Source organism: Typopeltis vanoorti, chromosome 9 (assembly GCF_054136105.1).
Source record: "Typopeltis vanoorti isolate ZY-2024b chromosome 9, IOZ_Tvanoo_1.0, whole genome shotgun sequence".
NCBI classification, from domain to species: Eukaryota; Metazoa; Arthropoda; class Arachnida; order Uropygi; family Thelyphonidae; genus Typopeltis; species Typopeltis vanoorti.
Window position 1 is genome coordinate 87,469,015 of NC_143557.1, and position 17,351 is coordinate 87,486,365.

At 39.2% G+C, this 17,351-nt stretch overlaps 1 protein-coding gene across 1 annotated transcript in view; it reads left to right on the top strand.

The window, feature by feature from the left end:
• Positions 1 to 17,351, top strand: part of Fen1 (Flap structure-specific endonuclease 1) — a 253,230-nt gene that overhangs the window by 174,993 nt on the left and 60,886 nt on the right. The gene's annotated exons all lie outside the window — the stretch shown is intronic.

Consider the following 17,351-nt stretch of genomic DNA (forward strand, 5'->3'; position numbering starts at 1 on the left):
TGATACAGTAAAAAGTGCCTTAGACGATAGAAATATAAGATCTGATAATGTTGGAGTCTTGACAAGTAACAGACTGATTTGAAGAAAAATTGTTGATAGGAAGTTAGTAATGATGTAAATTTTTCATGTAGTACTATCATATCCTGTATACCCCTTGAGGGTACATGGCAGGAATTTGATGATGATAGCTTCCTACCATACCAACTTTGTTGATTCTGTTGTCTATTTCCATGTTTAATTTACCATCTTCACTAAAAATTGTGCCTAAGTAGTTGAAATGTTTTACTTGTTCTATAAGTTCTCCATTCACAATGCAGTTGATATTTTCAACATTTCTGCTTATTTTCATTGTCTCTATCTTTTTAATGCTGACCTGCATACCATATCTATTACAACAGTTATTCAATTTAGTCAGGGAATCTTGCAGACATGTAACAGATTTATTTAGAAGTATAACATTATCTGCATAAAGCAAAGAGCTGAGATTAACACCTCCAATTTTGATGTCAGGTTTAATACCACTTTCCTTCTTAATGTGATCCATATAGATAATGAATAAGAGAGGGAATAATGTACATCCTTGTCTGACACCAGATTTAACATTAAACCACCTTCCTGTACTTCCTTCAATTCTAAATGCTGACTTACAACTCAAATAAAGACTAAGTATTGCTTGATATAATGCCCCATTGACACCATATAACTGTAGCGTTTTGACACCTTGTTTGGCACCTTGTCATATGCTTTTTCCAGATCTACAAAACTTAAATAGATCTTTGTTATATTCCCATTATTTCTCAACTATTTGTCATAAAATGAAGATCTGATCCTGACAGCCTCTATCTGGCTTGAATCCAGCTTGTTCTTCACCAAGCTTCTCTTCTACAATCCTACTCAACTGTTTTTCAGGTATACTGACATAAATCTTACCAGAAACACTCAGTAGAGAAATACCTCTATAATTCTCACATTCAGTTTTATTTCCCTTTTTATATATATGGGTACTATGAGCTCTACTCCAATCATCTGGAATTTGTCCCTCCATCCAGGCCCTCTGAACTATGCAGTGCAGCCATTGTAAGACTTATACCTCCATACTTGAGCATTTCTGGTTGAATATCATCTACTTCTGCTGCCTTTCCACACATTTCAGGCGTTTTATGGCTTTTTCTAATTTAAGTGTGGTTATGTATTCCTGACAGCAAGCCTCGTCAGTGTTTTTTATTTAACAATTTTTTGAAGTAATTACTCCATTCTTCAATAATATCTTTTTCTCCTGTTTTCATGTCTCCTTTATCATCTCTAATTCCTTTTACAGCATTCAGCATGGTTAGGGAGTAGAAGTACCAAATTTAGGAATGTTAATTTATTTTTGTAACCTTTCACTATTTTATTTTATTTATTTTTATTTTTTTCTTGCACTTATGGCACTCATTATTATTATTACTATTATTATTATTATATGACACCTCCAGCGAGTCCAAAGACTCATCGCTGAAGAGTGTGCCAACAGCATCGAACGATTGACACCCTTCCAACTACTAACCATGCTCAAACTTGCTTAACTTTTTTTGTGAGCCATTGGTAACAGAGGCCCTAACGAATCGACCAACCTTTGCTGGCAAAGGTGCTTATGGCACTCAATCAGATGTGATTTTTTTTTATTATTATTTCACTTAACTAATTCAGAATGTGCGATGCTTTCAGTTATAGGATAACCACGTATTTTCACTTTACAACAGATAGTTGAGAAATCTTGGGAATGTAACAAAGATCTGTATTTAAGGTTTGTAGATCTGGAAAAGGCATATGACAAGGATTTGGTTGGCTAAATTTGATATTTAGCCGACCAAATTGTATTTTTATTGGCTTAAACCGAAATTTTAAATGATGGTCATGGGAATTTTTAGTTTAGTTATTTTTATATAAATATAAAACAAATATTTCAAAGGCTGAAGGCTACAAAAATCATGTGTACTAGCACATTATTATAGATCTCCAGGGCATCAAGAACCGTCTCCAAACAATTCTTTGCAAGAAAATTTAAATAATATAGTGATGAACATATATGACAAACAAATGCAAAAAAAGAAATATCTTAGGAAATATAGTTTCTCTTTGTATTATTTATTTGATTTAACTTTTTTTATAATATATGCTATATTAAGTTAAAATGATATTTAGTGTTCTGTTAATGGGTAAGTTCCATAATTTCTGTTTATTTTATAAAATGCTATTATTATTATTATAATTACGACTATTATAGCCTGTTTTTGTTTAGGAGTGTCCCTTATTTAAATACATTGGCTATCAATACTCAAGAGGGGTATATATGTTTAGGGTATTATTGGTGAGTATAGAAGGCAATTAAGGTAGAATAAAAGAGGTGGAAAAATTTGGTACATACCTTTTTTGATTCTACGATGTCTTCCACTTCCATGATCTCTCTGAAGATTGTTTACAAATGGGGGGGAGAAGAGGGAGGGAGCGTGGGGGTGTGTTTAGATGTGGGAAAATAAGTTTGGATAACCGGGGGTTAATATTAATAATATATATATAAATGTATACATATATTATTTTGAATTAGGGTGCATTTTTGTGTGGGGGGAGGGGGGAAGGGTAAACTTATGTGGCAACTGGGGCAGGGTTAATGGGGTGTGGAACCGTTTCGGTCGTGTGATCGTCCTCGGAACTTTGTCAGAAAAACTTATTATTATTATTCAAGCTATTATTATTATATTTCTTAGCTACTACAGGCTCTATAGATGGGATATTAATTTTTTACGAAACTCTTATAGCATGATTAGGGAGTAAGAGTACGAAATTTAAGAATGTTAATTTATTTTTGTAACCTTTCACTATTTATTTTCATTATTTATTTATTTTATTTTATTTTTATTTTTTGCACTGATGACACTTGTTCAAATGTGATTTTTTTTGATTATTATTATTTCACTTAACTAATTCAGAAGATGAGGTACTTTCAGTTATAGGATACCCACATATTTTCAACTAACTCCATGTTTGCTACATTGTAAAGAGATTTTAAAGGATATAACTGTTTTACAGGCTAGGGTAACACCATATATGCACCTCTGAGTAGTTATTATTATTAAGAGAGAGACCTCCAAGAAAGTCAAGGACTCGTCAAGGGAAGCCACATACTACACGCACCAGCTCATACTTATTCTTGAATTCATTCACACTGCTTGCAATCAATTCCAATCACGCACCACTCTGAGAGAAAAATTTAGTCCTCACCCCATTCTTAATCGCATTCATTCTCAGCTTCCAAGGATGCCCTCCTGTCCTTTCCCCACCCTCCATAAAATGAAAAATTCCATCAACTGAAATCCTGTGTAACCCTTTCAGATTTGTAAGTCTCAATCATATCACTTCTCTTTCTCCTGGTTGCTAGTTTGTGCAGTCTACAAATTCACAATCTGTCTTCATAATCAGTATTCCACAATCTTAATATCATTTTTAACACTCTCCTTTGTGCTCTCTCCACTGTGTCAGAATCACAACGGAAACCAGGAGACCAGTAGTCCAAGTGAAGTCTTATCAAAGCCTTGTAAAGAGGCAAAATGTCATCCTTATCTGTAGATGCGAAACTTCGTTTCAGCATGGCAATTATCTTTTGAGTTGTATTTGCACTCTTTGCTACATGGTCCCTGAACTTCAACTTACTATCTACTAACACTACAAGATCCCTAATCTGATCAGTTTCTTCTAGCATAATCCCACCAATATAATACGACATTGGACATCTAATCATGCCCAAGTGCATGACTTTACATTTACTGACATCCATTTTCTCATGCCCACAATTCCAGCCTATTCAAATCATTTTACAAGTACTGCATGATGACTTGATGACTCTACCTATCTTTGCATCATCAATGTATAGCTGTATGACACATGTCAAATCCTTTCCAGTGTCATTAATCTACAGATTGAATAACAATGGAACAAGGACTGATCCTTGATTCACACCGCTGGCACTGGTTACCTTGAAGTTTACAAATTCACCCCACCCCACCCCAATATACTTTTTGATATCTTCAGTCAGCTATCCTCTTTTCCAAAGTTTATTTTTCACTTGGTTAGAATATAATAAATTTAGTTTAATCCTTTATCCAAGTGTGAGCAAACAAGTTTGCGCCTGAAAGTATCTTCAGGACTGAGGTAAGGTGGTACAGACCAGGGCAACTCGTTGCAAAGGTGGAGCAAGCTACCAATACTCCTGTCTCAGTATCTCCTATAATGCAAAACACATCTCCTTGCGGATATGTCTAATGTTATGCATTAAGGGAAGGGCCACTACCCAGACTAGTTTCGACCTTTATTGAGGTCTCTTCAGTGGGAGCCAGGCCCAAGCTGAGATACCAGGCAGAAGCATTCGCAGGTCATCTCTACCTATAGAAGTTGCCAAATGGTGTGCCACCCATTTTTAATAAATTACTCTGGATTTAGAGAAAGATGTTGAAAGTTTATTTTTCACTTGGTTAGAATATAATAAATTTAGTTTAATCCTTTATCCAAGTGTGAGCAAAGAAGTTTGCGCCTGAAAGTATCTTCAGGACTGAGGTAAGGTGGTACAGACCAGGGCAACTCGTTGCAAAGGCGGAGCAAGCTACCAATACTCCTGTCTCAGTATCTCCTATAATGCAAAACACATCTCCTTGCGGATATGTCTAATGTTATGCATTAAGGGAAGGGCCACTACCCAGACTAGTTTCGACCTTTATTGAGGTCTCTTCAGTGGGAGCCAGGCCCAAGCTGAGATACCAGGCAGAAGCATTCGCAGGTCATCTCTACCTATAGAAGTTGCCAAATGGTGTGCCACCCATTTTTAATAAATTACTCTGGATTTAGAGAAAGATGTTGAAAGTTTATTTTTCACTTGGTTAGAATAAACTTTCAAATAAAAATAAACTTTCAACATCTTTCTCTAAATCCAGAGTAATTTATTAAAAATGGGTGGCACACCATTTGGCAACTTCTATAGGTAGAGATGACCTGCGAATGCTTCTGCCTGGTATCTCAGCTTGGGCCTGGCTCCCACTGAAGAGACCTCAATAAAGGTCGAAACTAGTCTGGGTAGTGGCCCTTCCCTTAATACATAACATTAGACATATCCGCAAGGAGATGTGTTTTGCATTATAGGAGATACTGAGACAGGAGTATTGGTAGCTTGCTCCACCTTTGCAACGAGTTGCCCTGGTCTGTACCACCTTACCTCAGTCCTGAAGATACTTTCAGGCGCAAACTTGTTTGCTCACACTTGGATAAAGGATTAAACTAAATTTATTATATTCTAACCAAGTGAAAAATAAACTTTCAACATCTTTCTCTAAATCCAGAGTAATTTATTAAAAATGGGTGGCACACCATTTGGCAACTTCTATAGGTAGAGATGACCTGCGAATGCTTCTGCCTGGTATCTCAGCTTGGGCCTGGCTCCCACTGAAGAGACCTCAATATCGACATCGACAGAACGCAGCGGATTCCAGATACAGTTCCCGAGGACCCCCGAGAAAGCTCCGGCCGAAGGCAGACGTCTACCTCTCAAGAAGATCCAGTTTCAACGGCCCGAAAAGAGAGCTCCATGCTATGATTCCGCAGTAGTACCCCAGCTGTGGTAAGACCTTTTTTCTTTTTATTGCCTGTTTTATCCGTCTATTCTGGTATCGCTTTGTTTGTGGCAAGGAACGCCCAATGTTCCTCGATTTTGCCCTCCCTTACATTCCCTTTCTACACACAGTAGTCAGGAATTTCTGTAACCATGTCGCATTTTTTGCCTAGAACTAGGACGCTCGGTATCGAGCTCACGAAGCCCGTAGATCAGCGGGCGTTAGCGAGAGCTCTAATCGAAACAGTAGGGGCTGAAAATATATACGGTTTTATACCTTATGGGAACAATAGATTTCAAATAGTGGTCAAAAGCGAACAAACAAAAAAGAAATTATTAGAGGGTTTCATTTGTTGTGGACATACAATCAGACCGTTTCTAGTAGGGAGCCTACGAAAAACGCTAAAAATAACCAGGTTTCCACTAGAATACCTAGAGAACGAACCTGAAGTCAAGAAATTCTTTAGCCAATGGGGGGAAATTCACGAGATTAAAGCAATGGAGTATGCAGACTATAAAGGATGGAAAACAGGAGACGTTGAAATCCAGATTGACATGAAAAAAGAAGTCCCCAATTTTGTTTTTTTGGGGGGAATGAGGGTAATGGTGAACTACCCAGGTGTGAAAAAAAGGTGCTTTAGATGTAATTCGGAGGAACACCTTGGGGCAGATTGCCCTCGAATACAATGCAGAAATTGCAAATCGTCAAAGCATAAAATGGAAAGCTGTACAGAACCCTGTATTAAGTGTGGGGCTCTGACCCACAAATTGGACACATGTCCGTACAAGACACACTCAGAAGCAACAGGAGGGACCATAACACCGATTAGGGCAACGCCCATCGGGAACCCTGAGAAAATATCAAGGAGCGATTTTCCGGAGCTCGGCCAGCAGGCTGAAAAGGAAGCAGCAACGGAAACGAAAACCCCAAAGATACCCAAGGCAAGCCGCCACACACAGAACATCACCAGCATCAATGTGGCAAACCATGAAGCTTGCAGGAAAGAGGAAGAGGTCACACCCAGCGCCCCAACAAAGCGCACAAGAGAAACGGAATCACAGGAAAAGAAAAAAGCGAAACAAAGCAGCATGATGTCATCGGAGGACGAAACAGAGACCACAGGTCAATGTCGAACAATAGGCGCAAAGCCCCTCGACAATGACGTTACAATGTTAGAGAGCCTACCCCCAGTAATGGATCAATTGGCACAACCCCAAGTCCACGAAATGGACTCTGACGAAGACAGGGACTCTACAGACAGGCTTGTCATTGTCTCGGATGCTCAAAGTGCAACCAGCTCCGACGAGGAACCAGGACCGGGTTTCATAAAACAAACACCAGATAACGCCCCCCCCCCCCCTCATTCTAACACCAACATGGAAGTCAAAATCGCAACTTTAAACACTAACGGACTACGCAACCCCTTTGCGCAAAGCGCTGTCTGGAGGCTAATGTTAACACACCAAATTAATATCCTCCTGATACAAGAAACCCATTTCTATAAGCATTGGGACGTGGAGAACTTCTCAAGAAGCTATCCGGTCACCAGCTACTGGTGCTTCGGGGACGCTCACTCGCGAGGGGTGGGGATACTAATTCGCCCCCCAATCGCGGGGGGGTTCTTCAACGTCCAAAAAGACGCCACAGGACGCCTAGTAACGGTGGACTGGAAGTACGGTGGCCGTACCATCCGACTTGCTGCAGTTTACGCCCCGAACAATCCATACCACAGAAGTGGTTTCTTCTCTGCCCTTGAAAACTATCTCCTGGGAGCAGAACACCTAATAGTTGCAGGAGACTGGAACTGTGTGGAAGACACACGTCTAGACAAAATAGGCGGGAACGCAAACAACGGAACTGGCGGCATTGCCGCTTTAAATCGATGCTGTATAAATTTTGACCTCGTCGATATCTGGAGGCGGAATAACCCCGCCAAAGTAGAAACTACGTGGGGCCGCGGCCAGATATCGACAAGACTAGACAGAGTGTACGTGTCCCAAAACCTGGAACAATATGTTCAGAGGATACGTCACACTGCAGTGCATAACTTGACAACCGACCACAAGATGGTCATACTAAAAATCACGCTCCCAGAGGTGATGGAAACAGCCAGAGGTCCTTGGAGGCTCCCTCCTACCTTCCCCAGTCTTTTCAGCGACTAGCTACAGAACCTCTGTGACGGATGGACAAACACCAACTGGGACTGGGAAAACTGGCTGACCTTCAAGAGGCAGGCTAGGGAACTGTTCCAAAAATGTGGACGCGAAAGGGCCTACCAAAAACGCAAACGGCTGAGGGATCTCTACAGGGAACTCGGCTGGTACCGGACAAACGAACGGAGCGGAGTTCCCTGCGGAGATCTCATCAGACAAGTAGAAATAGAATTGCAGCAAGAGCGGCAGAGTAGAGTCGAGGACCTCGACTTTCGAACGAGACTCTATCTCAGACATTTGGAAACACCTTCCGCCGCATTCTACAACCAACAACGGGTGGCGGCTAATGATGAGAAAACGATTCACCAGATCGAAGAGAAGGGCCAGATTTTACGCTCAACCCACGAAATACTCGGTCACTTTCATCAGCAGTATATCGGTATCTTCTCTGACCGGCAGGGCACAGATGACTTCAGTGAGTGGGACGCAACACGTTTTCCCGATCATCTTAGTGCCCTGCAGGACAGGCCGATAACTGCAGCCGAATTAAAGGCCACGTACAGAATGATGAAAACAAAGAAGACCCCAGGGCCAGATGGACTGGGGATAGAATTCTATAGATCTATCTGGGAATTTGCATTGGCAGCGTTAATAAACATCTTTAACGAATTCCTCACTTCGGGAAACATCCCCGAGGAATTCGTTAAGAGCCACACCATCTTTATCCCCAAGAAAGACCGAGATCGGACTTTGTCGAATAACTGGCGTCCAATCTCCCTAACCAACGTAGACTACAAGATTTTTGCAAAAATTATCTGCACGCGCCTCAAGGGTGGTATCGAAAAAATAATAACAAGCTCACAGGTCTATGGGATCCCTGGTAGATCTATGGAATTCAATCTCTTTTTGTTAAGAGACTTGATCAAACTGGCCAAAGAGAAAAAATACCCCCTGGCACTTCTCTCCACCGACCTGGAGAAAGCGTTTGACAGCGTCAACCATAGGTACTTGCAGAACATCCTACTAAAAACAGGCGTGGGCCCGAGACTTCGGCATACAATTAAAAACATGTATGCGGAAGCCACGACCCAACTATCTATTAATGGGTTTCTAACAGAACCAATCCGCATAAAGAGAGGGGTTAGGCAAGGATGCCCGCTAAGCCCCCTCCTCTTCTCCCTAGTATTAGAACCCCTAATCAAAAGAATTGATAACACCCCAGCAATTAACGGTATTCCACTGCCCCAAGGCTCCAGACAATGCAAAATAGTGGCATATGCAGACGATGTAGTGGCTACACTCAGAGACTCTGAGTCCATCTATATCTATCTGCACACGCTGCAAAAATTCAGCATAGTCAGTGGTCTTCGCGTTAACGCACAAAAAACCAAAATCAAAAGTTTCGGAAATTTCCATAGCACTGGACTTCCCTACGGTTTAACGCTACAGACACAGCCTCTAACTATACTAGGCGTGCCCTTTTCAGACACCCTAGCACTACCAATCCAAAAATTGCAGGAGACAAGCAGGGAAAGGATAAGGCTGTTCAAACCAACCTTCTTCTCCTTTTATGGCAGAGCGACAGTAATAAAAACAATCGTCACCCCAATGCTGATGCACACTGTCAATATCACAGGCATCACATTGGCACAAGAAAATAAATTATCAAAAGAACTCCTAGATTTCTTCTGGAATGGGAGAAAACGCGAAGTAAAGAAAGAATATCTACAACTCAAACAGGAAGAAGGGGGTTATGCTCTGCCCGATCACAGAAGCTTGCTACAAGCAAACACGTTCAAAACCGTACGGAAGGCCTTAAACTCCAACCACATTTCTGGCCTACTAATTAGATATTTTATAGGACTTTTCCTCCCCCTCTTTGGGATCACGGATTATGCTGGACCCCGCGCAAGAGGGGTGCCCAAGTGGTACCGTACAGTAGTGAAATCGATCACAACACTCAGAGACAGAGGAATAGCAATCCTCACACACAAACCCAAAGCAGTATACTGGGATTTCTTCCAACTTTCCAGGCATGATACACCCAATCTTAGTACAAATAATGAAATTCTCTTCAGAAACATCAAAAATAGCTGGGGACAGCCTTTTCATCGGGATCTAGCCTGGAGAATAGCCTACGGGCGGCTCCCGGTGAAACAGGTGAAATCCCGGTATGTACCTAACCCGTGCGACCCATTCTGCGATGTCTGCCGGGACGTGGAAACGGTGGACCACTTCTTTTATTTTTGCCCACCAGCCCAACGCATCTGGCGGAGACTCAGCACAGCATTGGGAATCCCCATGCTGACAGTAGAAGAGGTAGTACGACTACAATTCCCGCCACCAGTCCAAAAAACCCAAAAGTTCACTATCTTCCTAATCAATGTACTAAAATATCACATCTGGAAAGTACGGAAAAAATCCCAGGTACGAGACGCAAATTTAATGTATGCAAGAATAAGAAAAGGTTTCTTTTTCTACTTACACAAATTTCTTGCACAAGAAAGGCACTTACTAGGAGACTTTAAATTTGTGAATCAATACTGCAAACCACCGATAATATGCTTTCTTATACAGGGACGCATCAAGCCCTGTATATCTCTTTAGAACCAAAAAAAAACCCACCATCCCCCCCACCCCAGGAAAAAGAATAACCACTCTGTTTCCCCTAGCCAGAAAGCTTTCGCTGGCACGGTTTCTTTACTCCAAACAAGGGGGGGAGAGCTGAGAACCCGGGCGGCGAAGGCTTACTGCGAGGCGGTGCCACTCCTCGTGAGCGGCATCTCCCGGGCCAGTCTCTTCCCCATTCTAAGTCCCAGTGGTACCAGGTATACAAGTTCCTCAGTAAGTTCCTATTCATTCCTACTTACCGGACCTTAAGTCCCGTTATTTTAGATTTAAAATAAATATTTAAACAAGTCCTATTATTTATATCCTGTTTAAAAAAAAAAAAAAAAAATATATATATATATATATATATATATATATATATATATATATATATTATTTACCTGGAATAAAAATAAGGATATTATATCTAGTAACATAAAAAGAACCTCCATTAATACTGGAGTAAATCATTACTTTAGATAAAATAATATGAGAACTAGAGACAAAAGTCTATGTTTAACCTTTTCTGAACAGGTAAATTGAGATTATATGTCACAGACCAATTAGCCAATAAGGCTAAACAGGTTGACTGAGGCCTCTTTTTACCTCCTACTATCCTACTCTATCTTATATCATACTCCTCTTTTACTGTCTGCTGATCCTCAGCATGCTTTATTCTCCAAAGGCCAATGATGAGAGACATGAACTCCCATTCTACCTCAATAAAGGTCGAAACTAGTCTGGGTAGTGGCCCTTCCCTTAATGCATAACATTAGACATATCCGCAAGGAGATGTGTTTTGCATTATAGGAGATACTGAGACAGGAGTATTGGTAGCTTGCTCCACCTTTGCAACGAGTTGCCCTGGTCTGTACCACCTTACCTCAGTCCTGAAGATACTTTCAGGCGCAAACTTGTTTGCTCACACTTGGATAAAGGATTAAACTAAATTTATTATCCTCTTTTCCATGCCAATAGTTTATAATCCATTCCCATATTCTCCAATTTATGCAACAATATTCCATGGTGTATCCATTCCCCTTGTGATAACGTTATTATAGAATGTGAGCAAGATGCTAAAACATGGCCTTCCCTTAATAAACCTATGCTGTTCATTGCAAAGTAGAGATTCTCTGTTAACCCATTTCTGAATGCAGGCCCTAACCAACCTTTCCAAAATTTTCCTCACCACTCCTGAGATACTGATCGATCAATAGTTGGGTACATTGTTCTTTGTGCAATGGGATTACCATACATTCTTTCCACTCCTGTAGAATCTTCCCTGTTCTGCACTTCAAATTATGTAGCCTGGTCAAGGGAATAGCCAGTTCAGCTGAACACTCGTTTAGCACCCATGCTGATATCCCATCAGTCTCTATCGCCAAATTCTTATTTAGTTTGTGCAACAGCTCTAATACCTCATCCTCATACACCTGAGTTTCTTCATCTAATGAAAAGGTAGCAGTGATCTCAGTGTTGCATATACCAGGTTAACAGCTTTTAACAAAATAGGCACTCATTAGTTGAACAACCTCTTCTGCGTCTGTCACCCTCATGCCATCTGCATTTAGAAGAGTTATTCTTTCTTTTACATGCAGCATATCGATAGAATTCTTGTGGATTGTCTTTAGCTTGCAGAGTTAGTTTCTTTTCATGCTCAGACTTTGCTTTCCGTACAATAGTCATGACTGTTCTAGCCTGTTGCTTATAAGTTTCATAACAGACATCATCCTTATGCACACAGTATTCCTTCCATATCATCCATTTCTTACAAATCTCTTGCTTAATAAGAGTACACATCCATTTGACTTCTACTCTGTTTATTTTTCAAACTCTTGGGACACATTCTGATATTGCATCATTTAAGTATTTTTTAAATACTTGAAATCCACCAGGTCTGTAATAACATTCTACTACGTAATTGATTTTGTTGGACTTGCACCTCAACCAGATGGCTTCAAACTCAGCCATATGAAATACTGTTATTACTAGTACTTCAATCATATGTCTCAACTCTGTCTGGATTCAAGTCATCTGATATCATTAGCAGCATGCCCTTCCTCTCCTATCCTGTCTATCCTTCCTAAAATACTGTTCCTTTTACACTTGATACCAGTTAGTATGTCTGATTCTGATAGCCAGGTCTCACTAATGCCTACAATCAATCTGAGGTCCCAACACATTGACCAAGGCAACAAACTCTACCCCTTCGTTTCTGGTACACCTAGCATTCATGTAATATCAAGACAAATATCAATTTTTTTTAATTATATTTAAAAAAGAAAAAATTACATAAATCTATTCGTGATGTGAATCAGCTTAATACGAAATTCTCATCTGCAGCTATAATACTAATCTTCACTTTATTTCCCAATAATAGTCTTTTATGAAACAAATCAATTTTAAAATTGATATTTGATAATATTTGTCTTGACTGAAAAAAATGTATCATTGCATGCTCCCAAAGTGAAATACATAGTTAATTAATCTCTTGTGAACAGTCCAAAAATAAACTGTAATCAGAAGTATCTGTAGTTGACAATTTTGTTTTAATATATTGAATAGTTACCAGAATGTAATATCAACGTACTCCCTCTCAACTGTATAGTAAAGTAATTCTCTCAAGAGAATTATTAACTATGTATTTCACTTTGGGAGTGTGTCCCTATATATACAGACCCGGCTGGTGGCATGTGCAATATACACAGGTGTCTAAAAGATGTCAAAAAATATGAGATAAGAGTTTAAACGAACAACTAATGGTACATATAATTATGAATGTACGTCATCTTCTGTTCGGGCCACCTTCAGATCTTCCCGGAAATGAACAAATAAATTCTGAAATTGTATCCTGGACCCAATTATATCACTGTAATTTTTTATTAAAATTTACAAAAATATACCTAAAATAGTTCTTTATTTTTTGATGTATTATAAATCAACTTATAATTAATTGTTGAGTTCTGTGTAAAAAATTTTGTATAAGCAGGAGACTAATCCGTAGGTAACATTGTACTGTAAAGCGGTTTTCATTTCCTGTTCATTTTATTCACACTTGATTCAAAAAAAACGTTTTTGGAAAGGCGCCGAACATTAATCACACACACACAAGAAAAATACTAGGAGCCGGCTCTGTGTGTGTGTGTGTGTGTGTGTGTGTGTGTGTGTGTGTGTGTGTGTGTGTGTGTGTGTGTGTGTGTGTGTGTGTGTATTAAAGATACCAAGCAATTTTATAAACTTGGTTTTAATCCTTTTTCCCAAGTAAGCAAACAAGCAGGTAAGTCAAGTTTGCGTCTGAAGTATTTTCAGGTCTGAGGCAACTCATGGTAAGGGTGGAGTAAGCTCTGATCACTTTCCTTAGTATTTCCCATAATGCAAAGCACATCTCCTTGCGAACTTGTATGATGCTCTGCATTAAGGGAAGGGCCACTACTACCCAGACTGGTTTCGACCTTTATTGAGGTCTCATCAGTGGAACCCACCAGACCTTGAGATGCCAAGGTTGAAGTAATGCAGAACTTATAAATTTTACCTATACAAGTTGCCACAAGGTGCTATGACCTTATTAAATAAAAATCTCAGGATGAGAGACAGATGTTAAAAAAGTTTTTTTACCTATATTAACGTATACTATACGTTAAAGATACGTTAATGCATGGCACCATACATCCGCAAGGAGATGTGCTTTGCATTATGGGAAGTACTAAGGAAAGTGATCAGAGCTTACTCCGCCTTTACCACGAGTTGCCTCAGACCTGAAAATACTTCAGGCGCAAACTTGACTTACCTGCTTGTTTGCTTACTTGGGATTAAAACCAAGTTTATAAAATTGCTTGATATCTTTAACGTATAGTATACCGAAGATAAAAAAACTTTTCTACATCTTTCTCTCATCCTGATATTTTTATTTAATAAGGTCATAGCACCTTGTGGCAACTTGTATAGGTGAAATTTATAAGTTCTGCATTACTTCAACCTTGGCATCTCAGGGTCTGGCTCCCACTGATGAGACCTCAATAAAGGTCGAAACCTGTCTGGATAGTGGCCCTTCCTTAATGCATAGCATCATACATGTCTGCAAGGAGAGTGCGCTTTGCATTATGAGAGATACTAAAGAAAGTGACGAGAGCTTACTCCACCTTTACCACGAGTTGCTTCAGACCTGAAAATACTTCATGCACAAACTTGACTTACCTGCTTGTTTGCTTACTTGAGAAAAAGGATTAAAACCAAGTTTATAAAATTGCTTGGTATCTTTAACGTATATTATACCCAAAGTAAAAAACTTTTCTACACACACACATACACACATACATATATTTATATATATATATATTGCATTTTTTTTTTTTTTCAGTCAGGTTGACAAATATTATCTAATATCAATTTTAAAATTTTTTTGTTTTATAAAACACAGTAAAATATCAATTATGGACCCTGGATAACTGAAACACACGGTTAATCCAAATTACATTTTATTGGATTAAATACATAAAATATATATATAGTCCGTGCGGTTAGCCTAGTGGCTGTGCGCTTCTCAACCATATCGAACCTAGGACACTCCTGGGGAAGGAATGTCCTAGGTTCGATTCCTGTCTGTGACTTGAGGAGTTGAAGGATATTCCTCAGCCATAGCCAAGTTAGCCGGTCTTGGGTGTGAACAGTAGGGTTTATTCCCCAGTTTATCCTGGGGTTTTTCATCCCGCAAAGCAGGCAAACCGGCCTTGAGAACTCAGCACTACAGGACACAGGTTACCCCAGGCTATAAGGCTTGACCACCTTATCCTGTGAACGGTTTGAGGTCTGATGATTAATAAACCCTCACCACCGCAAGGTAAAAGAGGGGAAAAGGAAGATGAGATATATATAAAACATAAGATAAACATTCTTGTATGTAAATACAAAACTGAACATTGTTAAACTTATTTAGATAGAAAATCCATGATTTTTCTTTGTATCATTATTTTTGCTTTATTTTTCTTATACATCAACAAATGATGCAGTGTTATTTGAAATATGCAGAAATGACTTCTGTTATTTTACGAATCTACTTACATAGAGAAATTTCTATATATTATGGAGGACCATGGTTAATCCAACCCTGCAGATAATTGAGCCCTGGATAATCAGCATTTTACTGTACTAGAATTGGGAAATTGAGTGAAAAGGCTAGTATTTTAGTCACAGATGGAATTTCACCCTTAAGCTGAGTACATCATGAAAGGATTTATGTAATTTTACCTTAATTTTTTAAAATATAATTACTCAGAGGTGCACTTAGTCTTATCATCATCATCATCATCATCAAATTCCTGCCATGTACCCTCAAGGGGTGTACAGGATATGACAGTACTACATGAAAAAATTACATCATTACTAACTTCCTATCTACAATTTTCCTCCAAATCAGTCTGTTACTTGTCAAGACTCCAACATTATCAGATCTTATATTTCTATCGTCTAAGGCACTTTGTACCGTATCAATCCACCTATATCTTGGTCTTCCTCTGGGTCGTTTTCCTGCCAACCTGGCAGAGAACACTTGTTTTGCTAATCTTTCCTCTACCATTCTATTAAAGTGACCATACCATCTGAGATTAGCTCTGCTAACGCATTCCTGGATGCTGACAATGTCAAGTTCTTTCCTAATATCCTCATTTTTAATATGATATTGCCATTGATGCCATCTGTTCACGCCTCTAATCTTTCTCAGGACTCTCATATCTGCGGTCTCTAGTCTTTGGTCAAGTGTTTTACTTCTGACCCAGCTCTCAGATCCATAAGTTAAAATTGGTTTGAACACAGTCTTGTATACAGCTAATTTAGTGTTCCGACTAATTTCTTTCTTATTCCATATGAATTTATTCAATTGACTTCCCACGATACCAGCTTTGCTGATTCTGTTGTCTATTTCTATATTTAGTTTACCATCTTCAGTAAAAATTGTGCCTAAGTAGCTGAAATGTTTTACTTGTTCCACAGATTCTCCATTCACAACACAGTTGACATTTTCAATGATTCTGCTATTTTCATTGTCTTTGTCTTTTTATTGCTGACCTTCATACCATATCTATTACAACAGCTATTCAATTTAGTCAGAGAATCTTGCAGACTTGTAGCGGATTTATTTAGAAGTATAACATCATCCGCATAAAGCAAAGAGCTGACATTAACATCTCCAATTTTGATATCAGGTTTAATACCACATTCCTTCATAATGTGATCCATATAGATAATGAATAACAGAGGGGATAATGTACATCCTTGTCTCACACCAGATTTAACATTAAACCATCTTCCTGTACTTCCTTCAATTCTAACTGCTGACTCACAACTCAAATAAAGACTAAGTATTGCTTGATATAATGCCCCATTGACACCATATAACTGCAGCGTATTGAATAGCTTCTCTCTTGGCACCTTGTCATATGCCTTTTCCAAATCGACAAAACTTAAATACAGATCTTTGTTATATTCCCATGCTTTCTCGACTATTTGTCGTAAAGTGAAGATCTGATCCTGACAGCCTCTATTTGGCCTGAATCCAGCTTGTTCTTCACCAAGCTTTTCTTCCACAATTCTTCTCAACCGTTTCTCAAGTATACTTGCATAGATCTTGCCAGGAACACTCAGTAGGGAAATACCTCTGTAATTCTCACATTCAGTTTTATTTCCCTTTTTATATATGGGTACTATGAGAGCTCTACTCCAATCATCGGGAATTCGTCCCTCTGTCCAGGCTTTCTGAACTATGCAGTGCAGCCACTGTAAGACTCTTATACCACCATACTTCAGCATTCCTGGTCGAATATCATCTACTCCTGCTGCCTTTCCACATTTCAAGTCTTTGATGGCTTTTTCTACTTCAAGTATGGATATGTATTCCTGACTGCATGCCTGGTCAGTGTTTTTTATCACTGTGCTGTCATCACTGCTTGTTTCATTTAGC